Source organism: Chelonia mydas, chromosome 9 (genome assembly GCF_015237465.2).
Source record: "Chelonia mydas isolate rCheMyd1 chromosome 9, rCheMyd1.pri.v2, whole genome shotgun sequence".
In the NCBI taxonomy this organism is placed as follows: Eukaryota; Metazoa; Chordata; order Testudines; family Cheloniidae; genus Chelonia; species Chelonia mydas.
In genome coordinates this window covers 30,333,276-30,358,062 of record NC_057855.1, presented here as the reverse complement: position 1 = coordinate 30,358,062, position 24,787 = coordinate 30,333,276, and the positions used below count along the sequence as shown (strand labels likewise).

The 24,787-nt window shown below is 40.1% G+C and overlaps 1 long non-coding RNA gene across 2 annotated transcripts in view; it reads left to right on the top strand.

Annotated features, from left to right (window-relative positions):
- Positions 1 to 5,846: 5,846 nt before the first annotated feature.
- LOC122461758 overlaps positions 5,847 to 24,787 on the top strand; it is a 49,637-nt gene continuing 30,696 nt past the window's right edge. Inside the window, exons 1-3 of one of the 2 annotated variants that reach the window (XR_006283921.1) lie at positions 5,847 to 6,490; positions 11,253 to 11,322; positions 12,665 to 12,811. This is a non-coding gene — a long non-coding RNA (uncharacterized LOC122461758). Of the gene's footprint in view, positions 6,491 to 11,252; positions 11,323 to 12,664; positions 12,812 to 24,787 lie in introns of those variants that run through there. The other variant, XR_006283920.1, reaches the window with a different exon arrangement.

The window sequence follows — 24,787 nt, the reverse complement described above, 5'->3', positions numbered from 1 at the left end:
GAAAAATCAAACTGCAGAAAGCAGATACTTATTGAGAAAAAATTATTTGTTTTAAATTTTTTGTCAAAAAAGCAATTTTGATGGAAAATCTATGACCAGCTTTAATACAAGCCCAAACTTCCAAAGCACAAATCCCACGAAGAAGACAGGCAAGATATTGACACACTTCAAATAATAGTATGTGGTTTGAAGTAAGGTGGAAAAAATCAGGTAAGAACTAAAATACTAACGTCCTTGCTTTCTGGATGTGTTGATGTGCAATGAGGAGAACTGAAATGCGTGATATTGTAGAAGGGCAGTAGCTGATTACGTGCCAAATTCCTGTGTCGGAAAGCACTCTTTCAGGTATTCGTATTGCACAGAAATGAATATTGAGAAGAGAATGGTTCAGTGTATACGAAGTAAAAGTACTGCAATGGAAGTACAAGAATGTTATAGTATTGACTTTCTAATTATTGCTTGCAGAATGTTTGTCAACCAAAGAGAAATGACTAGGGATTAGATTTGATCATGTGTCTTAAATCTCAGAGAATGGTGAATAATATTTTTAATTGTGCGGCCTTTATAGTGTAGGAAACATCGGCCATATTTGAATTTAGGCCTGAGTTACTTTGGTTGGCCAAATATTTGTTAGCATTACTAAAAAATTCTTGAAGCAGCTTTCTGCAATAGAATATTTCAGTACCGTGAATGGGAATTTACAATTAATAACTCCTCTACTGTTCCCTGAATGCAGTGGAAACATATTGCAAATTTCCAGTATAAATTAACAATGTGATACAGAAAAGGCTCCTGAGTTTAAGCCATGTCTTTTTATTAATTTGTATCAACAACTTTATTCATGTAAATGTCATGAAAATGATTTTTGATGTATGAAAATTGCCATCCAGTGATCAGTATACTCTCTAATCATTATCAAATATTAGGTGAAAGGGATTGCGACACCCACTGAAACCAACTGCTCCCCAAACCCTAGTCAATCCACCCAGTCTGCCCAAAATTAACTTGGGAAAAAATGATTTTTGTAACCTGACTTGAAGGTCACCAAATCCAGGATCTGGAGGACCACATGATGAGAGAGAAGAGTATTCCAGAGTTGAGGTCCAATGACCAAGAATATCCCATCCCCCGAAGATGCACAATAGCCTGAATCTGCATCTTTCCTGTGCTGTCAGACATTGCTTAGAGCACAAATAAGGCTTGTCATTCCAGTCTATGGTGGGACTCTTTGCAGGTCCTCTTTAAGTCCCACACTTTTCCCCCATAGGTGCCTCTCATCAGAGGGATTCTTTCGGTCATCCCCTTTTATGTGTTCCTCCAGCTGCCCAATGGCACGCCTGCTATGGCAGACATGTCAGCTTTGTTCTTAACACATTTCCCAGCTATTTCCGTCGTCTTTTCTGATTAACCCTGAGGCTAAGATGTTGTTTAAGTGACATTATTTACTTCTGCATAGCTCCATTGGCTATTCCATCACTGTTGTGATATTACAGGCTACAGAGGCAATCCATCACATTCTGATCTCAGACCAGTGTAAATTAAATTTGCTGTAATTTTGATCAAAATGTAATTGACACTATGAAAAATAAAAAGGAAGAAATTAATCAAACTATCAAACATAAGAGCTATATAATTCAAACAAATCTTGTCCTCTAATTTGTATCCAGATATGCTCCTTTATTCTAATTAAGTTTTAGGCAGCTTTTCAAGTATTCCATTTTGTTAAAAAGGATTTTTCCATTGTGATTTAATGACATTTAAAATCACCTTCCTTCAAATCATGATGCTTTGACAGCATAATGTTCAGTCCTGCACAGAAAGTAACTTAATAGTGCAATGAACTGGCTGTCTTTGTGTACTGCCTCCTACTGAATGGAATCAGAACTTGCACCTCTGTGTGTTTCATAGACCCGGATACTGGAAGGGTTTGTAACTGCAAAATTAACTTGGGCTCTTATCTGGGTTTTATCCTTAACTCCTCTGTCATCCACACAGAAATCTAAATGGCTCAGATTTCTAACATGACTTTGCACTGTGATTAGGGATGGTAGTCATTTTTGCTTCAACATAGGTGGCATCTTTTCTCCAAGCTACAAAGGGATCATCAATACTGGCAGGCATTGGGTTTATTGTTATTTTTCAGTATAATTAATTCCTCAAAGTATCCAGTGTTTTCAGCCAGAAGAACCAGATTTAATCATAATAATTTGAGTCTGAAAGCACTCATTAAATTAGAGTTGAGATTAAATTATAGTGTTCCAAGGCTGTCTCATTTCTTTAAAGAAAAACAGTTTTTCCTCAACAGTACATCACAGATAACTGAGAAATCTTTTGCTACTTTGCAGTATTATGCAGCAAATCAGCATAATCTCCATTACAATACATTCTACAGCAATACGGAGATTGTCATCATCTGTAAGGCCTCTTCCTGCCAAGCAGGATCCATGTGAGTTTAAACCACAAGTCTGTTAACAACAATCTGCAAATACATTTGAAACATATGGATGCTGAAGTATGAGACCGTGGGCCATCTGGTCATCAAATGTTTTGCTCTGCATGCTTGAATTGGTTTGTCAAGGGTTTCAAACTCTTTCTGAAGGATTATTAAACAAGATGGAAACAGAAGAGTGCTGCAAGCTAATAAAAAGTCTGAGCCCTCTTTTGGATGAGTCTCTTTAGGCATTAGCTGCATTGCCATGAACTGGCTGTATATATGTATTGCCTTCTACTAGATGGAATCAGAACTGCACTTCTTTATAGGCCCTCTTATAGCTAGGGTCCGTCTACACTCCATAGTTAAACCAGGCTCTTACCCTGGTTTAGCCTTAACCCCCCTACCATGAGCACAGGAATAACTTCTGACTGGTTATGGCAGTGCTTTAAGCCCAGGCTAGCTTACTCAGGAGTGTATAGAGGAAAGTGTTAGAAATCTGGCTGCAACCTACCCATTCTTTAGTGAGGATGGACACAGGCAAAGTCACTTGAATTCTGCTAGTGCACAACGCCTTCCTGCAATTCCCAGTGAAGGACCGATAACTTCTCCCACAACTGACACAAGTGACTGGGAAAGAATTCTAGAGACAAAGAACCATGGGACATACCTCCAGAAACACACAGGCAAGTGCAGTAAAAATGAGGCTAGAGTAACACAGATAGGGTGCTGTAGGGGATGCTCACACCCAGGCTAGTATAACCTGGGTGCTGAGACCTGGGTTAACTGTTCAGTGCAGGCATAGCCCTAGAACTAAGGAGTTTTCTTTAAGTTTGAGTGGTAGGGTCATTGCTTTTGGAGCAGGAGGGTTTATCCCCACTATCGCCATAAAATCATGAGTGCCAATTGGGTGAAATATAGTGACAATTGCAAAATTCCTAAATAGTGTGACAAAGTTCCTCCTCTACCTTGGTGGGTCTTGCACTTGTTGGCAGATTTGCTCGCCTTGGAGCTTCACGGCAGCCCTCAGCTTGGTTGTTTCCCTGAACCCACAGTCCAGGTGGATGACTCCTGCGTCTGACCAGGTGTTGGGAGGATTTGGGGGGAATCTGGGCCCGCCCTCTACTCTGGGTTCCAGCCCAGGTCCCTGTGGAATGCAGCTGTCTAGAGTGCTTCCTGGAACAGCTGTGCGACAGCTACAACTCCCTGGGCTACTTCCCCATGGCCTCCTCCCAACACCTTCTTTATCCTCACCATAGAACCTTCCTCCTGATGTCTGATAATGCTTGTACACCTCAGTCCTCCAACAGTCCGTGTTCTCACTCTAAGCTCCTAGTGCCTCTTGCTCCCAGCTCCTCACACACACGCACCACAAACTGAAGTGAGCTCCTTTTTAAAACCCAGGTGCCCTGATTAGCCTGCCTTAATTGATTCTAGCAGCTTCTTGATTGGCTGCAGGTGTTCTAATCAACCTGTCTTAATTGTCTCCTGATTGTTCTGGAACCTTCCCTGTTACCTTACCCAGGGAAAAGGGACCTACTAGCCTGGGGCTAATATATCTGCCTTCTATTATTCTTCTGTAGCCATCAGGCCCAACCCTGTCACAATAGCCATAACTGGGCTATAATACACAAATGATCATGGTAGAAGAAAAGGGAATACGTAATAAGACTACTGCACCAAGATTCTAAACAATTGGCCTAATTTCTCAAATGAACTGTAGACTGTCAACGACTTGGGTAAGGGAGGAGGAGAGGAATTGACATGATAGACATTGTGTGACATCACATCATATTAAAATACTTTGTTCTTGGTGTGAATCACTCCTCTGTTTTTCCAGACAGTACAGGAGATGACTATCTATATAGCTATCATAGAGCTGGTCATAAAATTTCCAAAACTTTTGACAGAAAAATGGAGTGAATGAAAATTTGTGCTAAAAATCTCCCCCTTTTCCCATCTCCTTTTCACCCCTCCCCCATGTTTTTGACCATCTTGGTTTCTAGGTTCTTCTACAACTCCCATCACACTGACATCTTAGCACCTCTCGGAATTAAAGTGTACACACAAGGATCTCGTTTTCTCTTCACCTCCTCCTCTCAAGTCTCCTGGGATAAAACTTATCTGTTTATTTTAGAGAGAGAGAGATCGATCTGAAGTCCTGAGTTGATAGCATTTGGGTGTGGAGCATTAATAGATCTAGCGTGGGGACCTCATTTGTTGATGGTAGGCTTTGTCAGGCAGAAGGCCAAAGAGAGACAAGTATCAGCGGGTAGGGCTAAGACACATCTCTGATCTCAGCCAAGATTACAAAGCAGGAGCTCCAGTGTCTGAATGCCAGATCTGATACTGACCCTGTCTATGTGGCCTGACACACATCACTCAAACTTTTGTGTGCCTCAGCTTCCCTTTACGGAAAACAGGAAAGATGATCCTTGCCTACCTCACAAGGAGGTGGTGAAGATGACTGGCTCAGACAGTGGCAGGGAAAAGTGCAAGGAGCCTTCCCTGCGTACTGTAGCCCTGCACGAGGGCCAGTCACAGTGAACTATCTCTTTTCAGTCATTAGTTGCATTTAAGAATGAGGAGTTGGGGGGGAATTCTACTACAGGAAAAACACAGGATGATACTATCATGAACTGCTCTCAGTGCAAGTCATTCCAAACAATGGAGAGGAGCAGGGACATATCCTGCCTTGACATTACCATGCAGTGGTCTAGAGCACTGGCTGGCTATGAAGGGGAGTGCAAACTGCACCCTCATTAGGGGTGGGTCAGCAGGCATGCTGCCTCTGTGCATTGAGAGCACTGGGAAATAATATGCCCCAGTCAGGGGACATCATGTTTTGAGGAGCTCCCCTTGTGTTAGAGTGGTGCCACGCTGTCAAGAACACAGCCATCTTACTGGCACAACAAGCCCTTTGCTATGTATTTTGAAGATAAACCATTTGGCCCCCAGTGTGTCTCTCGTCCTCCCCAGTCTGCATATTATTAGTGAGTCAATTGGAAGTGCTAGCTGCCAAAGGAGGAGCAAGAGGCATTGATAGCAAGAGGCTCTGGAACGGTCGGTCAGTGGCACCTAAAAGTAGATGCTGTATGTTGATTGGGAAGTACAGAAATTTCCATTTTAGTCCTGATACATCTGCACCAGCAGAGTGCCTTGTTAAGAACAGCTCAGATCAAAAAGTTACCATTGTTCCTCCATGTTGCTACATTCTTTCCTCACAGAACTGTCCCTCCCCCATTCTTTCCCATATTAGCTGTCACACAGCTGAAACTCCTCCCACAGCCTGGCTGTCACAGCTACAGCTGTTAATCTGTGCTCAGGTGTTATGGATCAATTGATTAATTCATCTCTGCTACTATGTACCCTCATTCCCCAGGGAGAAAGTTCCATTAGGGAGGTATTCCTTGACTGCCTACAGGATTGGAGGACGCTTAATTTAGTACAGGTTATTCAGGATCAGGAATAATTTGTATGTAGGCAGTTAAAGCCTAATCCAAAAAGCTAGAAGGTTAAAAATAATCCAAATTTAGATGCTTTGGGGGGGCTAGGTGTCTATGTATGCACATTTTGAGTAAGATTTTTAAAACCTGGTCTCCTTTGTTATGCTCACAATTTTCAGCTAAAAGTAAAAGGCACAATTTTGTTCCCAGAAATATTTGTGGATGTCATTTGGGCACAGTCTTTTTAAAACAGGCTAATATTTTCTCTTTTTGCAATCATTTTTTCAGTTTGTTCCAGAATTATTCCTTTAAAGAAGGAGGGTTTGATTCAATAGATGCTGTAAAGCAAATCACTCCTAGAATAATATATATTTTGCCACACTTGACTGTGCATCTTAGAGCTAGGGATATTTGCTGTCTTTATGAAGAATGCTCTCTTGAAATAACCCAAGACGTATGCCTGGTAAGATCCATGTGATCATCCAGGTTTTGTGGTCTTTATTGGACTGGAAATTTTTCAGTTAAACAGACAATTGCTGATGGGGACAGTATTGAGAACAGTGGGAAATGCTGCATTCACATAAACATTCTCTGTCGGAAGCTCCCATGACAGGTATGTTGGTAGTGATGTATAATCAAACTGGAAAATACTTTATGTAGCCAGAGTAACACCAGAATATTCCGATGTGTGTGTCACTAATACAACTGTGCCTTTTTATTTGATTAGCGGAGAAAATGTTGTTGAGAAACATGTAAATCATCACTGCATATTGCTGCTGAGTGTTTTTTGTAACTTCACTTTTTTAAACGGTTTTTTCTTAATGCATTGGTGTGTCTGATGTATTGGGAGAAAAATAAATGCTCTGTGTAATGTTGGCCATGGTGCAGTCCACAAATCCAGTCATGTGTAAATTAGGGATGAGTGAACTATTTGAGAGTGAGGAGAATGTGAGAATTGCCTCAAACCAAGCCTAATCCAAAGTGTTTTTTCCCCCTAGTTTGAAATAGCCTTTGTTAAATGTTTGTGTGTATCTATGCTGCTTAGCAACCGAAAAGTTCAGAAGAGGAAACCTTCTGAATGTAACTGTTGGCCTAATTGTGTTCTCACTTACGCTGATTTTGATTGTGTGATTTTTTTTCCATGGATTTCAATGATGTTACTCCTGGGTATATGGATGCAAGGGAATCAGGCTGTTTTATCCTATTTTGTTGTTACAGAACTAGTATTGAAAATGTCCCAAAAAAGCATATTTTTTTTCTCACAAGGTTTCCTGATCAGTTCCAAAGAGGCTTGGAAAAATTTGAGCTAATCATGATGGGCCACTAATGTTTGGTTATGTTGATGATGTAAATCCTGAGTTGCTAGACTAATGTAATAGAGGGAAGGAATCTGATGTCTGAATACTAAATTCAACTAATCAACCTTGTGAGGTTCTCCATCACTAAGTGTAAATGAGAGATAGTTTTGTGTGGAGGGAAATGTAATCACTGAATAGCATGTAACGTACAGAAATATGAGAAAGATACTACATACATATACTAGGCCAAATGTTGCCTTCTGTGACAGTGAAAGTCTTGTCCCACACCAGTTGTTCCTCAGATGGTATAGAGAACCTTCTACCTTATGCAATCATATAGACCTGTGGACGCAGGTTTAAAATGTTGCCATTCCAATCTGTGATGGTTTCTATCCACTTTCTACTCACTCTGTGAAGGCATCAATGACTGCATAAGGTGCAAGGCAATGGAACCTCAGCCCACTGTGTTTGGTTCAATGTGATAGAAATAGTGGAAATATTAATATTGCACCAAGTTCTAATCTCCAAATTATGATACAGTATTTAGAGTTCATCTACAGTGTAATTGGAGTGTGTGATTCCAGCACATGTGGATGTGTCTGAGGTAAGTTTAATCTAGCTAGCTCAAGTACTGATAGCTGTGAAGCCATGGTAGCTGGGGCGTCAGCACAGAATGCTGGGTATTTACTTGGGCAGCTAACTTGTGCTGCTGTGGCTTAACTGCTCCAATACCTGTGCAAGCTAGATTAAAGCTAGTTCAGATATGTCTAGGTGAGTGCCTGGTTGCAGTGTAGACACATTCTTAGATACCCCAGTGATAGAATAGATGGAATGGACACACATTTTGGAAATACTAGCAGAACAGCCCCAAGAAGGCACTCTCTTTCTAGACTATTATTTTCTTTATTTTCACTGCTTGGTTTAACTACATTTAATTAATGCGGGTGTATTTTTGCATTGGTAAGACTCTAAAGGACAAGTCTATCAGGACAAATCCTGTGCCATGGGTACTGGTACATAATCTCCTGAATGTTGTGCAGCCTCTTTGACGTTGAGAACCATTTATGCATCACCCATATACCGCTGATAGACTTTTAACTGTGCTGCAGGGATTTGATCAAACTTTGTACCATCTGCATAGCCTGTGAGTCTTCTCCTCCCCTCCCCACCCCGTCCCCCTTTTCTCTCTGAACCTGACTTTGGCCATAATGTGATCTAGAAGTGTGTTGCTGCTAATTGCCTTTTTGGCTTAAGGTTCTGTGTGTCTCCTGGCTGGTTTGAGAGTTACTCTAGGTTCCTTGGTGTCCCAGCAGGATTTTTATGTGGTGCTGGAGGTAACCCAGGTGGGTTGTTACTGATGGTGGAAACTGTTGTGAGCAACTCTCTAAGGACAGGAAAGTGAGTCAGTAGAACTGACTCCATCCTACAGCTCCAGTGCCCATAGGCTGCCAGCTGCAAGTCAGTCTCCTGAAGCATGTTCCTGCCATCATCATTCCTGTTCACATCATAGTTTGGCTTGATTTATTTAGGACAAATATTTGTGCTATTTGGAGAACATCAGATCTATTCATTACAGTTTGTGCCCGTAACTATGAAACTGATATTGAAACAAAAAGCATCATATGCCGATTATGTGATGACTAATAATGAAAGGAAAACAAGCTAGCATCCTTACCTATGAGTGCATTTATATGCATTCAAGTGGGAAATAGACAATTTAATTTTGATCACTAAATGTTCACTCATATTCAGACTATTTTGCTCCAACTACTTGTTGTTTTTCTCTGATAACTTAGAAGTCTTCATTGATTTAGATAATGAAGAAAGATGTTCCCTTTTGTGCTGCCAATATAAAATGTATGGATGGCAGCACATGAATGTTCATCTTTTGTATTCACTTGCTCCCATAGTTGAATCTAATTACTTCACCTCTGTATCTGTGAACTAAGGTAAAGAATTCTGTGCTCATTTGATGATTTCTTCAATAGAAGAGAGAAAAAGTTTAATTGTTTTTCCTCTGCAAAATATTGTAGCTTCAGAGGTATTTGAAAGAAGGAGGCAGGACCAAATTGCCTTAAAGAATCCAACAGACTTGAATGCAACCCTGTGGTGGAGTTTGCAAATCCCACACTGACCAGAAAAGGGATAACATAGGTGCTGTGGGCTCAATCAGCCCCATCCTGCATCACCTGTAAGAGCTGTCAGGCTTGGAGGATATGGTTAAAAGGAGAGAGCCAGTTCTCTTGAGCGGAGGCTGAAAGGAAGAGCAGAATTCTTATACTAACTCCCTGAAGAAAGGCCTGACTGGAGCCAGACCACAGGGGGCTAGAGGCTCCCTTAGGGAACGTAGGCCTGGTGTTGGAGTATTTTCTGTTCTACCTGGGACCTGCTTATGGTCTGAGTGGCACTGGTGCAGATCACACCTGTGCTTCCACCTCCAAGGGGATGACCATCTTCAATAAACATTTGTTGGTTTTCCCCCTATCAGAGTAAATGCTGTGATTTGTCATGAGCCCCAAAACAACATGGTCACAAGTCTTCATGCTGCAGCACCTTCTCTCCTAGAGTTGAGAACAAGTGGTGCCACTCACCAAAAGAGCACTTTGTTAAATTTTGCATTCCTGCTGCCTCTCTCTTAACCCACCTGCAACCCAGTCACTGGGGAACAGGGAGTCCATTACAATATAACTGTTCAGTCCTGCTGATACAAAATTGTTTAATTTAAAAGATAAGTCTCATGGCTACTAAAGAAAAATGGAGTAGGAGCTACCTCTTTGTACAGAACTTAGCACATCAAGGCCTTGATCGTTCAGGTGCTACTGTAATATAAATGAATAATAGAGAATTCCACTAAGTTCCTTACAATAAAGATGAGGTGGATAGTAGTTCCTTTATAGTACCATTCCTAGATACTGCTGTGTTGGGAGCATTAAAAATGCATAGACTAACAATCACATATTCAACAATCAAATTGTGATCTGACTAAACAAAAGAAAATTGATTCTGATAGTGCAGGAATTTCGCCAGGGAAATAACATTTGCTTTGATATCCTTGATCTCCTTTTCTCCACGAGAATGTCTTGACAGACTATAAAGGCTTTTTTTGATGGTTAAAAGTGAATTGAAATGTGCGTTAAATACAAAACCCTGTTTGTACTGTTTGTAAAGGATCCAATCCTGAAGCCTTCATTCTCTTGAGCAATCCCATTAAAATCAGTGGTAGTGCTCATATGAGTAAGGGCTGCAGGATACAGCCCATACTTGTTAAGTGAATCATAGAAACATAAGATTGGAAGAGACCTCGAGAAGTATCTAGCTCAGCCCTCTGCATTCAGGGCAGAACTAAGTATTATCTAGACCATCCCTGACAGTTGTTTGTATAACCTGCTTTTAAAAATCTCCAATGATGAAGATTCCACAACCTCCCTAGGCAATTTATTCCAGTGCTTAACCACCCTGACAGTTAAGTTTTTCCTAATGTCAAACCTAAACCACCCTTGCTGCAATTTAATCCCATTGCTTCTTGCCCTATCCTCAGAGGCTAAGGAGAACAATTTTTCTCCCTCCTCCTTGTAACGACCTTTTATGTACTTGAAAACTGTTACCATGTCCCCCCTAAGTCTTCATTTCTCCAGACTGAAAAAAATTGGGTTTGTTTAATCTTCTTTCATAGGTCATGTTTTCTAGACCTTTAATCATTTTTATTGCTCTTCTCTGGGCTTTCTCCAATTTGTCCACATCTTTCCTGAATATGGGAGTAGACTTAAAAATTATACATTTTAATATAGGCCATTTGAATACTGTTTTTTCTTTTACCTCAGTTCATGTTAAGTATTTCTTTTGTAAGTATGTGATAGGGATAACATTAAAAATACTCTGAGGAATGCAGGCCCCTGCTGTGTGTTAGATGATGGCTGTCTCCATACATGCAGGAGGAACACCGATTCCTGTATTCACGTTTTGACAGGGGTAACTTTCCCTTACACCTTTAAGTGTTTGCATTTGTAAATTTAAAACTATACAGACATTTTTTGAAAGATTTAAGATCTCAAATTGCATCCTTGTCTGTTTAATCAGGGGGTCCCAACTATGGAATGTGAGGTGGATGTTCCATCGAGTCCCTTCACTACAACGTATTTTTAAGAAGGTAGTATATGAATCATTGAAGAGCTGCTGATTTAAATGCTTTCATAAAAGTACACTAAGCATATTTAAAATGATATAATGGCTTAAAACCCTCAGGCTGAAATCTTGGTCCCACTGAAGGCAATGGCAACAGGATTTCATCCTCAGGCTTTCCACTGAATATAGCTGTTATGTTAACCTAGTCAACTACATTCATGGGAGCTAAGCATTGGAGCTCTTGGTTTCCAAGTGGATTTGAACATGTGATTTTGACCTAGAAAGTCCTACATGACTTGAGACATTCCTATTTGAGCGATTGCTGCTATGGAGTGTGGCAGAACAGTATGGTGGGAGAAGGCAATCAGCTGAGGTACTCAAGCTGGAGTCTCCACCATTTAATAGAGTGGAGGTTGATGGCAGGGCATTTTCCATGAAGAGATTTCAAGCTTGCAGACCTACTCCTTCCCTACCCTTCTTGCTCTGAAATAGCCATGTGATGATGAAGAAGGAAGTCTCTCTCAGACAATTCTTTCCTTTCCTTGCTCTCATGTGAAGCAGATAATAGGATACCTACATGCCCCTGGTCACAACTCCCCTCATGACTCTGCCATCCATAAATGTTATGGGCTCTATGACAATAGCATACCTGGTGCCAGCCTATGCCAAGGTCCCCATGTCTCAACTGAACACTGACAAAGACATAGCTTAGATCGGTCTGTCTCGCCCATGTGTTAATATAGTTGAAATAGGTATTAGCATTATAAGAATGTGTTTAGTATTCATTCTTTATTGAATGTTTGTAAATTGCTGCATGCATTAATCTCACTTATAACATCTGTAGCCCATATTATAAAATAGTATTTGTATTGGAAGCCTCTGTAACTGTGTAAAATACCAGACAGGAGAGACATTAATTGATGTGAAATGCTGGTTTCCAACAGAAAGTGTTATGTCCTGCCCAATGGGGAAGATCCATCAACACCAGATGAACTATTGTGGAATATTAACGAAGACACAATACATTGATTGCTCTCGCCCCGTATGAATATGAGTCATGCAAGTGAATTCCTCCCATCAGCTAAATTTGCAGCTCAGTGCAAGGCGGGAAAGGAATAAACAACCTCTGAGAAGGAGGAAATGTATTGATATGCTGCTTGGACTCTGCGGAGCAAGGTTTTCTAGGCATAAGTAACAACTCTATTTCTTAGCCTGGGATAGCCCTACACGGCATATAGAGTTGCTTATTATAGAAGCTTCAGTTACCTTTTGAAACTTGAAATTTTAACTCATTTGTGCGTGTATGTTCACCTGCTTTAAACTTGTAAATAACTCTTGTTTCCTTTTCCTATATAATACATCTTTAGAGAGTTGATTATAGGAGTGGCTCTAAGTGTTGCCTTTGTCTTTGGTGTGAAATCTGAAGTGCACTTGACCTGGGGTAAGTGACTCATCCTTTGGGACTGGGAGTAACCTGAATATTGCTATGATCCTTGGTGTAAGAGAACATCTATCACAAAGATAAGCTTCCTGAGTGGCAAGATAGAGATTACGTAAGGGGACTGTGTGTGACTCCATGTCAAAGCTGTTTATAGTGCATGAGGAGTTTACATTTGATTGGTTGGTGAAATCGAAGTATAGAACTCGCCAGTAGTTTGGGGTTTGTGCCCTGTTTCTTATAAGTCTGCGCTGAGGCTGGTACTTACGCTCTTGAGCCACAGCAGGACAGCTTGACAGGCTCCCATTTACATTTGCTGTTATTGGTCTCTTGGATGGGGCATGCCCTAGCAGTCTTGTAACCTTCCAGCCTATCTGGTGTTCCCAAAGGGCAGCGAGCTGGCCTGCTCCCCATCCTGTCACTTCCGGGGAAAGGGGATGCCTTTTCTCCTCCCTGGCAACATACAGCAATTCAGGAAATGGTGTAAGGATTTTCTGAGAGGGGGTTTGGGAAGGCAGGTATCCTGCCTGCCTTTTCCTACAACATTCCTCTCATTCTTGTTGTTAGATCTTTAATACCTAACAACCACTTCCTTTCTCAGGCCATAGGGTTCTTTGCCTCCGATTCCCCAAAATGCACAAGGCTAATGTATAGTGCTAATGGATGGAGTTTTCACAGTCCTGCTGCTAGCAAAAGCTTTGTATTATCCAGAAGATGTGGAGAAAACCACCTGGCACCTCCTGAAAATGTGTGTGTGTGGCAGGGGAGCAAGGGGGGTGGGGAAAGGAGGGGGGAGATGTCAGATTACTAACTGCTCTCCTCTCCTATGAGAATGCACTAAATGTTAGAGGGAGCTGGGGCCTGTTGAGTGACATGTAAGAGAGGGGGCATTTGACAGGGCTAAATCTTACGTGGGGTGTGCACTCACACAACAACTGGTGGTATGTTGGAACAACAGCCCTGCTAAGTATTAGATTTTTTTTTAAAGATGCGAATGGGATTTTAGGGCCAAAATAATAAAAAGATATTAAAGTTCCATTAGCAATATTAACTCAGGCACACTGCACAGCCTGTGACTCTCTTTAAATAAACCTGTCACAAAAGCATAAATAGAAATAAATGTACTATGTATTAAACCACACACATTTAGGCAGAAAATGAAGGCTATAGACCAGCACCATCTTAAGTTCTTTAAGTAATTAAAAATAATATATATTTAAAAATCCTATGGTAGGTAGAGAAATTTATTAAGGCATTTTCTATCCCCCACAGGCAAAATCTTCCCTACTCCAAATGTTAAGCCCAAGAAATGTTGCTCAAAGATAATGAAGAAGGAAGCTGTACAAAGGCCATGTAATGCATATTCTCCTCCTGATTCTTCATTAATATAACTTCATCTAAAGGTGAAAACTCCTGCTTTGACATGAGAACTCTTCTGTTTTTAAGACTTAGCGACTCTAGCCCTGTGGTTTCATGAACAGAACATAATAAAAGGGGGTTTTTAATGCATATCTTTGCAAATCAATAGATCACTTAAAGTGATACTATTATTAAGACATTGAAAATAAATGGGTTCACTTTACAGTAGTTTTTTAAATTGTTTTTTTACCACATGCAATTCATTTTTAATTAGAGGTCATGTGTTATGGCTCCATTTTTTAATGCATTAGCCTTTTATGTGTGGAAATCAGTTTCAAATTAGCAACTGAAAAGGCTAAAATTCTCTTCAGTTTAATAATTTCCGTGGTCCTATTTCTAGAGCTCTCATCAATCCTATGTATCTTTCACTAGTTTATAAGGTGACAAGATGTCCCAGTTTTATAGGGACAGTCCCGATATTTGGGGTTTTGTGTTATATCTATGCCTATTACCCCCACCTCCTGTCCCTGTTTTTCACACTTGCTGTCTGGTCACCCTATTAGTTTAGGCACTGATCCTTCAAAGAGCACCATGCAGACAGAGTCCTGCATGGAACGCGATGGCTTGTTTGGGGCTCTGTGCGGGTTATTCTTCTGCCAGTGTGCCGCTGCTTACAGGATCAGGACTTTAGTGTTCAGAAATCTTGTAAGTGTTCTTTCCCTCCTAGATACAAAACGTGGGGTGGAGTGGGAGGTAGAATTAACAACTCAAAACTGGCAGCAGATGTAAAGCTGCAGAGCATGACCCACCAGCTTTGTAGCCCCGAAAATGAATCTACTCATCCAAGAAATGTGTGTTTCCAACCCCAAGAGTTATTTCACTTGTCATTTAAAATGTCCTGTGAGGAACGGTAAACCTGAAAACTTGTGTTCTGATGGAAAATCTGCTGCAGCTGTTAACTATTTAACCTACTTTAAAACCATTATGTTGTACTCAGGTAGGGAATTTCCTCCAGCTATTATTTATGTACATGTAGTGTAATGATGCTGAACTAGGCTCTTCCATGAATCCCAAGCATAAGCTTTCTCTACGCTTTTCTCCGCTAATTCCATTTTACTTCATCAGCCACAATGTAATAATTCAATATTGGCTTCTATAATGGAATTATTTTCAAATCCTCTTTTGTGATTGGTGCAATGGCTCTGAAAATGAATTCCCTATCACAGTCTGATATGTGGGCATTAGAGAAATTCATAGCCACGGATGCTGCTTGGAAGGGAAGGAGGCATTTAAAGGCAGCTAAGTCCATCTGTAGAGTTCTCTCCGGTATCTAGACCGGGCAGTAACAACAAAGGGGAGACTTCAACACTCAAATTTAGATGCTTTCTAGTTCTAAATCTAAAGTCTCCTTTGATGGAGTACTGATGGACAAAGAAGAATATTTGCTAATTGTCATTTACTTCTATTTTAAAAGTCAGAGTAATCTGTTCAGGGAGAAGAAACAGACTAACACAGCTGCTACTCTGAAACCTGTTTTTGTGGGAGTATCTGTTAACTGGAAAACCTGTCTGGAGGGGGAGGGATGCTGAACTATAGGTACCAAAGGTGTGTGTGTCGGGGGAAAGCAAATGGCACATAGTCAAAGTGAACTCCGTGTAGACTAAAAATTGTTTGCATAAACTATTTGAGATAACTTTATGGATCACCAGATAATTTATTTGCAATGAATAATTTGACCAGCTTTAATAGAAACATAATGCAGCTAACCTGTTTTCTATTTTAAGCTCCTGATCTTGCAAATAGTTATGCATGAGCTAGAGGTAGATACATGAATAATTCCTTGAAAAATAGGGACTGAATTAAGAATTTCTAGAACTCTTAAAATCAAAATCTTAAAACACAATTTCTTTTTTATTGAGAAATAAAACACATTCTGCCAGTTCAGGGGATTTGTGCTCATTTGGGCTTTTTCCTATTTAATGAATTAGTGACTGATTGAAGGACTTTTTTGTTTGTTTTGTTTTTTGAGTCTCATTAACACTGAGTCAGTTTGATGGGTGATTCCAGCATTAATAGCAAAGGGAAACTAAATGCAAATGTAGAAAGAATACACACGATTTCATTTATTACAACACACCTTAGCTTGACAGATATGAGATGTTTGAAACAAATTATAGGAACAGCAATAGCTGATTCTGTTGCATACTGAAATATTATAAGGTTACATTTCTAGTGCACTATACAAGAAAATACGAAATTACTGTTCACATAATTGGGCTTATAATTTCCCAACACTGCACTATAAAAATACTGCTTTGAGCACTATTAAAGTTTTCCAACTATGTAAAAGTTCTAAAGATGACCAGTAAGATACCAAGGTAAGCATCAAAACCATGCATGTCTGGTCTATGCTCACGTACTGTTAAAGTGACTATATCTGCAGATCACTTAACCAGTCAGATAATTTGGTAATGGAATATTGCCCATCCATCTACAATGAGAGTCTGGCACACATGAATGCTGCCAAGAAATTGAACTTTATTTCTTGGCCCTAGTCACATCACTTGGGTTAATGCTCTGAAATGAAATATGCATGTTACCCTAGTAAGAGTTAATATCTTCAGATTTCAGGGGCTACTGGTATCATGCCCAGAAACATAATTTTAAGATAGCGGTGAAGGGAATAATTTTCTTTCTCTCTCTCTCTCTCTCTCATAGGACTCCGTATGGGTGCCCATCACTGTAGAATCAGAGAACTTTCCAGGTTAACAAACTGACTTAGTGGACTTTAATGAAGTCTTCAGCACATGTTTCTTTCTTGGTTATAGGAAGCTCTATTTGGGTTAGGAGTTCTTTCTGGAGGGGAGGAGGGAGAGAGTGGGGTGTGGGAGGGTTGCCATGGCAGCTGTAAATGTCATTCTGCAATGTAAATGTAAATCCGCATCCTGTAATTCAAGCATTTAGTCAGACATTCAAGTATAGTATCCATGAGAATCACAAACTGTCACATATTATCCATTTAACTGTATATAGTATATCACTTGTGCAATGACAGTGATATTGGTTTTAACTGACTGAAGACAAAAGCATGAAGGTACACAAGTGCTTGGCAGTATGAAGTGTATGAATACCTTTGGGAAACCCAACATGTCTTTCAACCTCAGCTTCATTTGCTGTTACTGCTTTTTACTTATCAAGCCTATGAAGTGAGAGCCAAGAAACCAATACAAGTGTTAGTTGTTCTGTGATACTGTAAATAGACTCTTGTCAGAGTAGACACCTACTGATGCTAGGAGCTTGCTAGATGTCTATGGCATATCAAGATATTAATTACTGTAATGATATGGATAGGCAGCATAAGGGCTCTTTATAGGCTGAACATAGAAAAGTTCTCAGGTTTGAGTTATTTTACTGTTTATGGCAATTTCCTCTGTAAATAGGTTCCTGCTGTGGAGCAGTACTCACAAATGGAAATTCTCTCTCATAGCCAATCTTCTCTGCTTGTTTCAATCCGAGAAATTGGAATCCATTTGGAAATGATAGAACTCATAATTTCATGGTTTGTGCTACGGATCTTACTGCATGTTTTATAGAATATAATGTGCCGTTCTTCTGGAGCACTATAGTTGAGATATTCATTCGGAAACTGAGAATGTATTCAGAGAACCAAGGGTAGGTTAACTCATCAAAGAGGACATGGTAGATTAATTTCCCCAACTGTTGCCTGATCTAGCAGAAGTAGTATGCCAGAAACAAAGTTAATGATGCAGTCTGTATCACCTTGTACCTCACAAAATCTTCACAGCAAAAAACTTGTAAATAAACAAACATCCATTAATTAAAAGCAAAATTATTAGAATGTTGTATTTATAAAAGCAAACACCATTTAAAAGTGAGGAAAGCACAGTTAGAACTTTGCAGTTTTGCACTCATACTCCTCCCGCCCCACCACCCTGATCCCAACTAATGGGGATACCCTTTATATCATAATTATAACTTTAATCTTGTATAGGTCTTGGATATTATAGGTCATAATAAGTAATACATTCCACAGACACATCAAGTCCCTCTTCTACTCCACAGTAAATAGGTGGTGTGTGTTTTTTCTCTTGTTGTTCTAGACTGATTTAATGAACGATCTCCTCTGAGGTCTTTGACTTTACTAGAGAAGATTGGGTAAAAGTGAATATATGGACTGTGTCTGGATATTCCAACTCAGGTGAATATGAAAGATATAGTGGAGTTCTGTATAGGAAGGAGGATGGGCTATGCTGAGCTCTCTGGACCACAGTGGAATGGTCAAGAATGTAGTTTCAGGACTCATTTGGAAAGTAAGATGAAATATGTTGTGTTCTCTTGGCCACTGTGTGAAATCAAGATGCTGGAGTTCAGTCATCTGGTCTGCAAACTTTATCAGCTATTAAAGCCTTTTCTAAATCGAGCATAGGAGCATACAAGATCATCTGTGAAATTCTGGCAAATTTATCAGAAAATACCTCAATAGAGAGTACAGTATTCTTTAAAGTTTCCTTATGGATCCTCACCAACAAGACAGACAATAGCTTCCAGTGAAGTCCTCCCATAGAAACAGATTGCAGGATTTCTGGACTATGTGACTATTGGCTCAAGCCAGCAATGTATACCTGAGATAGGTTATAGAAATTAGTGTATTCAGGATGATGGATGTTGGGATGGAAGTACTATAGTATATGTTTGGAAAATCTGGGCCATTACAGATACATTCTGTAATGTAAGATATTTGTATTCTCTTGAACTGCAGAAATTCTTCTGAGTCTTGGCTAGATTGATGCAGCTTCTGCTTTTTGTACTATGGCTCACTGCTCCCATGCTGACAGTTCTCATATTTCAGCACCTGGACAGATCCCCTGCACATTGTATTTCATTGCATCCTCTGCATCAGAATAAGTATAAGAATCTGGACAGCTCCTTCCGTATAGAGCTCCTTTGGATAGAGCAAATCCGGGCTCAGGATATTGTTACATGGAATCGTACACATTGGTGCTGGCATATGAGTTCTGTATTTAACTTCAGATGCTGAAAAGAATTCAGAGTACCTCCTTCCTCTGCCCCATGAGCTGAGGGGAAACAATCCTTACTTTTAAAAGTCTGTTGATGAAAACTGGAAGGCTCTGAGGTTTGGGAATACTTTGAAACCTGTTTTGTTACTAGGTCTCTAGTTCAAATATGGTCCATGTCAACAGTAACTAAGGTTTGCTACTATCTGACAATTGTTCAGCGGTCTATGTATAATGTCTGGTTTCCGTTCAGTTCCCAGTGTAATTTCATATCACAAAATTCAGTAAATAATCACTAATTAGCTCTATTTCTGGCAATCTCAGCAGAGATTCTGAGGACTGAATAGGTTCTGGGCGCTGACCTCATTATTCTTTCAGAGGTCCCCCTAGGTATAGGGTGTGGCACATTGGTACGAGTCAGTGTTTGTGTGAGATCTAAGTTTGCACTCTTACTGCTCATAAGGTACCTGATCTCTAGATATAGAGTTCAATATCTGTGGCCTTTAACCCAACACATTTCACAAGCACTGTATAAATATTTGTTAGTTAAAAAAAACATTCTGGTTTTAAAGGGTTGTGCTGTAAGATGGTGTCTTCTCATTTAGATCACTTGACGTATAGTCTTCACCCAGATGCAGCCCAGAGCTACTGCTCTGCGGGCCATAAAAATGGGCCAGAAAGGGAAAAGGCAAGGAGGGAGCCATGCCTGATAGTTCACAAGCAATGGAGCTGCTTCCTCTCCAACTTTACTTTTGAGTAGCTGCTATCACTACCACTACCCAGCTCCTTTTCAGTCTGACCCTACTCGATCCCTGCTGAGCTCTGTAGGATTGTGCTCAGGGGAATGGAAACTTCCTTCCTCCCCTCATCTCTGCCCCCTGCTGCAACCAAGCACCCTTGAATTTAGGGGAGCAGCTCCTTCTATTTCCCCCACTTCCCATATCAAGTTAGGGTCTGGTTGTGTCTTGTGTCTTGTAGGCAGGGGAGGGGGAGGAGTGCAGAGCCAAATCACACAAGGAAATGTTTCCTGGAGCTCCCAGATGCACAGATGTTGCATACCCACTGCCACGTCCTTTAATGACTGACTGATAGAGGAAGAGTAGCAGGGCTTAGCTATCTCCCTACCACCTCTCCACTCCTGGATACCTTAAAGGAGCAGAGGGAATAGGAAGCAGTCTCTTAGCTTCCATAAACGCAGGGAAGTGAGTGAGTTCAGTGACAAGAATCCTGCCTTGCCTTTCTGAGGTGCACAAGAGGAAGAAGACTTCTTGTGCCTCACCTCTCCATTTCCCTCCAAACATATTGCATAGAAGTCAGGCAGAATCTGTCTGTAGTGAGTCCTTGTAATGGCTAATAAGGGGTTCTCGTGTTACTGTTTGTCATTGTAAGAATCTATAGAGTTGGAAGTTGATCATAGCGGGGAAATGCCCAAAGCTGTTCCTGAATATATATTTGTGACAATATAAGCTTTATTTTATTCAATTGCTTGTATTTTACTCCTATTTTTAAAATGTAATGTTGTGCTTATTATTGTAACACTTACATTTGCTCATGGAATAAATTGTGAAAACGGCATCGACTATCTTATAAATCAAAGCCTGATGCAAACATTCTGTTAACAATCCACCTTGTTTCAGACAAAGCTTTATGGTTTAAACAGTAAATAGAGTGAACAACGATAACTTTATTGACTCGGGTTGTTGTCATCCTAATAAATTAGCAATATAATTTGAACAACTGTTGAATGAGCTAAAGATAAGCAGATGAACACACACTAAAAGGCAACTAAAGATTTGTCCTCTTAGAATATAAGAGATAGAGGAGTATTCTCTTTTTGGGGGAAAAAATAGTCTAAACTTACTACCAAACGCAAACTGTCAACTCTCCTCATGCAGCATTTATTTTTAATATGTGGATGGCACGCTGTGAAATATGCTGTGCCACAGAAATGTAGCACTTAATTCTACCCTTAAGCAAACTCCCTCCTGCCCCAGTGAAGTCAATAGGCCAGTCACATAGGAGTAATTCCAGAGTAACTCAACTGAAATGGATTAAAACTAGTAGAGATGTAATTGAGAACAACTTTGGCTCGTGCCTTTTTTTATTTTTTAGTTTAGAATTGTGATATCACCAGGCCCATGTAATTCATGGGAGTGATGCCAAACCAGGACTTGTGAGGATTTTAGAATGTTTGTCCTCAATACTGAGATACGGAGTTGTACAATGGAGCATAAGTATGGAGGAAGGCAAGTGACTGCTGAATTTGCAGTACTGGATAGTCTGTGGTTACCTTTACAAAAGAAATGAATATTCAAGAACCATAAAGTGAAACAAAGCTGTGTCAGCTGTTCTTTCTTCCTGACTTGTATTCAGTGCCAGAGTCAGGCAGTACAACAAGTTCACTGTGTTAGATTAATGTAATATATTACACACATAACATGACTGACTTTTCTCAGTAATTTTTAATTCCTAAAGGGGGAGGAAGCATGGCCTTATTGTTCAAAACCTCCACACTAGCATGAGGGGAAGGAGAAGGTGTAGGGTGAGTGCTGCACTAGTGCATTCAACCCAGGCTAGGGCAAATGGTGTTTCATCACCTCCCTGCCTACATGGGGCAGGTGAGCTCAGTTGGTGTCTGGAGCTCCGTAGGAGGGCTACTGGAGGAGAATGCTCTGGCTACACTTTTTAAGATGCACTGGATGGGCTCCCTGGCAGAGTGAGATCCACAAGTATAGGTACCTTATTCTGCTGCAACCTCTCCGCCAGGTACTTGTTGCTTCCAGAGACTCTGCACTAGGGTCCACAGAAAATGGCTGCTCGAAGTAGGAATCAAGTCCCATTGTTGAAGATGAGAATTCTGGGTTCTAGTTCTCTTCTGCTACACACTTGCTATGACTTTAGGCAAGTCAGTTAAGCACAAATTTTCAAAAAGTGTCTACCAATTGGGGGTCCTTCAGTACCCTATTCGAGTCACCTAGGTTTCTCAGTGATGTACCAAAGTTATTGGACTCTAGAAAATTTTGGCTTTAATCTCAATTATTCACATTCCCTATCTGTAAAATGAGGTATATCTACCTATGATATTAGTGCTTAGATACCAAGATAACAGTTGCCTTAGAACTTCAATATAGAATAGGAGGAATTCCTCACAGGAATGTTTTGAGGCTTAATGTTCATAAAAAGGATTGAGATCTAGGATGGAAGATAATTCAGGGGGAAACGAATAATGATTTAAGGATTTATTTCAAAGGGAAACTGTATAAACTTTAAGTTAAATCAAAGTCCTTGCTGTCAATCACTACCTGGAAAAAGATGAACCAGGGCCATCTGGCATTCAGGAATTTATTTTTGCCCCTCACTTACTTGTATAAACAATATAAAGATTAATATTAACTAAAGTTTCCACAACCAATGCACTTTTTCCAGATTAAATCAACATATTTGCATTTATATGGATGTGTGTCAATGAAGTGATAAATGGAACATAAAGATGTTACTATTTTTCCTGCTGTTGCCATACGGCATCTCCTGTAATGTCATCAATAATAACTTGTCAGAATTATTGTACCTGAGCATTGTTTGACTAAAAATACATGAAAACGATTGACAGTATTTCACAAACTTTTCAGATGCAAAGAGAGATTTAGGCACTAAGTATTCAAGATCCATTTAAAAAATATTTTTCAGGCAATCTTGTACATGGTAGTGCTGATAGGATACAAATGGTCCAGGCAAATTGCATGTTTCCTATAGATTAACTACGTTACATGATCATTTGATGGAGCATGGTTATACGTTCCACTTCAAACAGACCCAAGAACAACAGGACTAAAGAGGTGCTCCACCACTTCCCTCTTCCTTGGTCCTATCCGCATACCAGAGACTGCAAGGTGGAATGCTCGTTACACCAGTGACATTCTTCAGTAGCTGTCTGCCTGTTTTGCACCAGAGATCAGGCTCCATGAGTCTAACTTACGCCACCTTATACATCCTCTCTCAATGTGGTCTCAAGCCATATTCATTTATTTTAAAGAAGCATACATGAAAGACAAATAGAAACCAGAACTTGTTGTAAAACTTCAGCCTGTGGATCACTGAGTGAATTAGAGCTTGGGTATGTCCTCATTACAAAATGATGGACCTTTTTGATCTTCCTAGCCACCCCTCACATGCTTCTATATTAATGTTAGCTATGCGGCACAAGTGGTGGATGTTGAAAAGGAAAAAAGGGTTGGGGGTGGGGAAGAGAGCATTGAGGATAATTGACTTGCTTTTTACTTCATTCCTCCTTTTTAACTTTTTCTAATTTGTGCTATATGTTGACTTGGTGTTCCAAAAATGGTTAAATGAATAATTTAAAAAGGTCATAATGGTACAGCATTGCCACCTCTATGGTATTTCTCCTTAAAGCCCCAGTTCCTGGAGTCATGGGAACTTTAAAAAAATCCTCATGGCTATGGTTAAATATTTGGAAATATGACCCAAATGTACCCTAACCTTTCAGAAACCAGAAGAGAAATAACATGAACCCAATATTTTACTTTGTTTTAAAAAAATCTCAATTTTAAGCCAGTCTCATGATCTTTGTGGTTTGACTCATGATTTATGAACATTTAGGGCTGACAATACTGTGTCCTATGTCACAGGCTTTCAGTGGGGCTGTGATAATCCTCCCTTTTATTTATGGCTAAATGGAAGGGTTTTCTATTGTAACATGGAATCATAATGTGGAAAAGGTTAAGAACTACTTTTTTACATCTCATGTTAGTGGATGCAAGTGACTACACTAGTGGTGTTTGTTCTTTTAGAAGAGTTGAAGATGAGTGCTTTCAGTGTCTGAGAATTATTTTCCCTTTCTGAGTAACCTTTTTTTTCCATCCATTTAATCTTCTCTTGCAAAGGTATTCAAATGGGTTGTTTTTTCTTGGCATACAGAGGAACTCTGATAGGCGCACGTTTGAGTTAAAAATATAGTGTTTCAGAGTGCTTGTCCAAACACTAGTCATTTCGCCAGAAGTCCAGGAAAGTAGGAATATATGTTCAAAGATACTTAAAACACAACACATGTCACTAGTTAGTTTTTAGAGCCCCAGTTTGCTCATCTTCTGATTCAATGAGATTCAGAGTCTTAGTTTGTAAATTGTAAACTGGCGTTTCCAGGAGCTTTTTAATCTGAGGCTGAGTATACAGCCCCACAGTTTGAACTACAGGTGTGTGAATTGCAGCATGCACTAGCGTATTGCACTGTAATTCCCCTGTGTGGGTGCGAACTGAAAGGTACCTAGTTTGTTAGCTTTAGCTCTCTTAGGGCATGTGGCAGCTCGCATCCCGATAGTCCAAATTGTGGGGCTGTATAGACAAGTCCTAATAATATGTAGTAAATTGTGCTGCTCATTTTTTTTTCTGAAGAGGAATTTAAATCCAGACTTGCCTTTAACATGTGCTTTGTGTGGGTCTCAGGGATGAGGGTGATTTTGTGCAGTGCATGTGGAAAAATGCAGACCAGCTTGCATAGGTTTTCCTAAAAGAGCTGGAGACTGCATGTGTAAGCTAAAGTTTCATTAGCAGTAGCCCTTACTGTCATCACGGGGAAGAAGTTATGGTCCATAATGGATTTAACTCTTTCACCTTCAGCCTCACTTAACTAATATTAATTG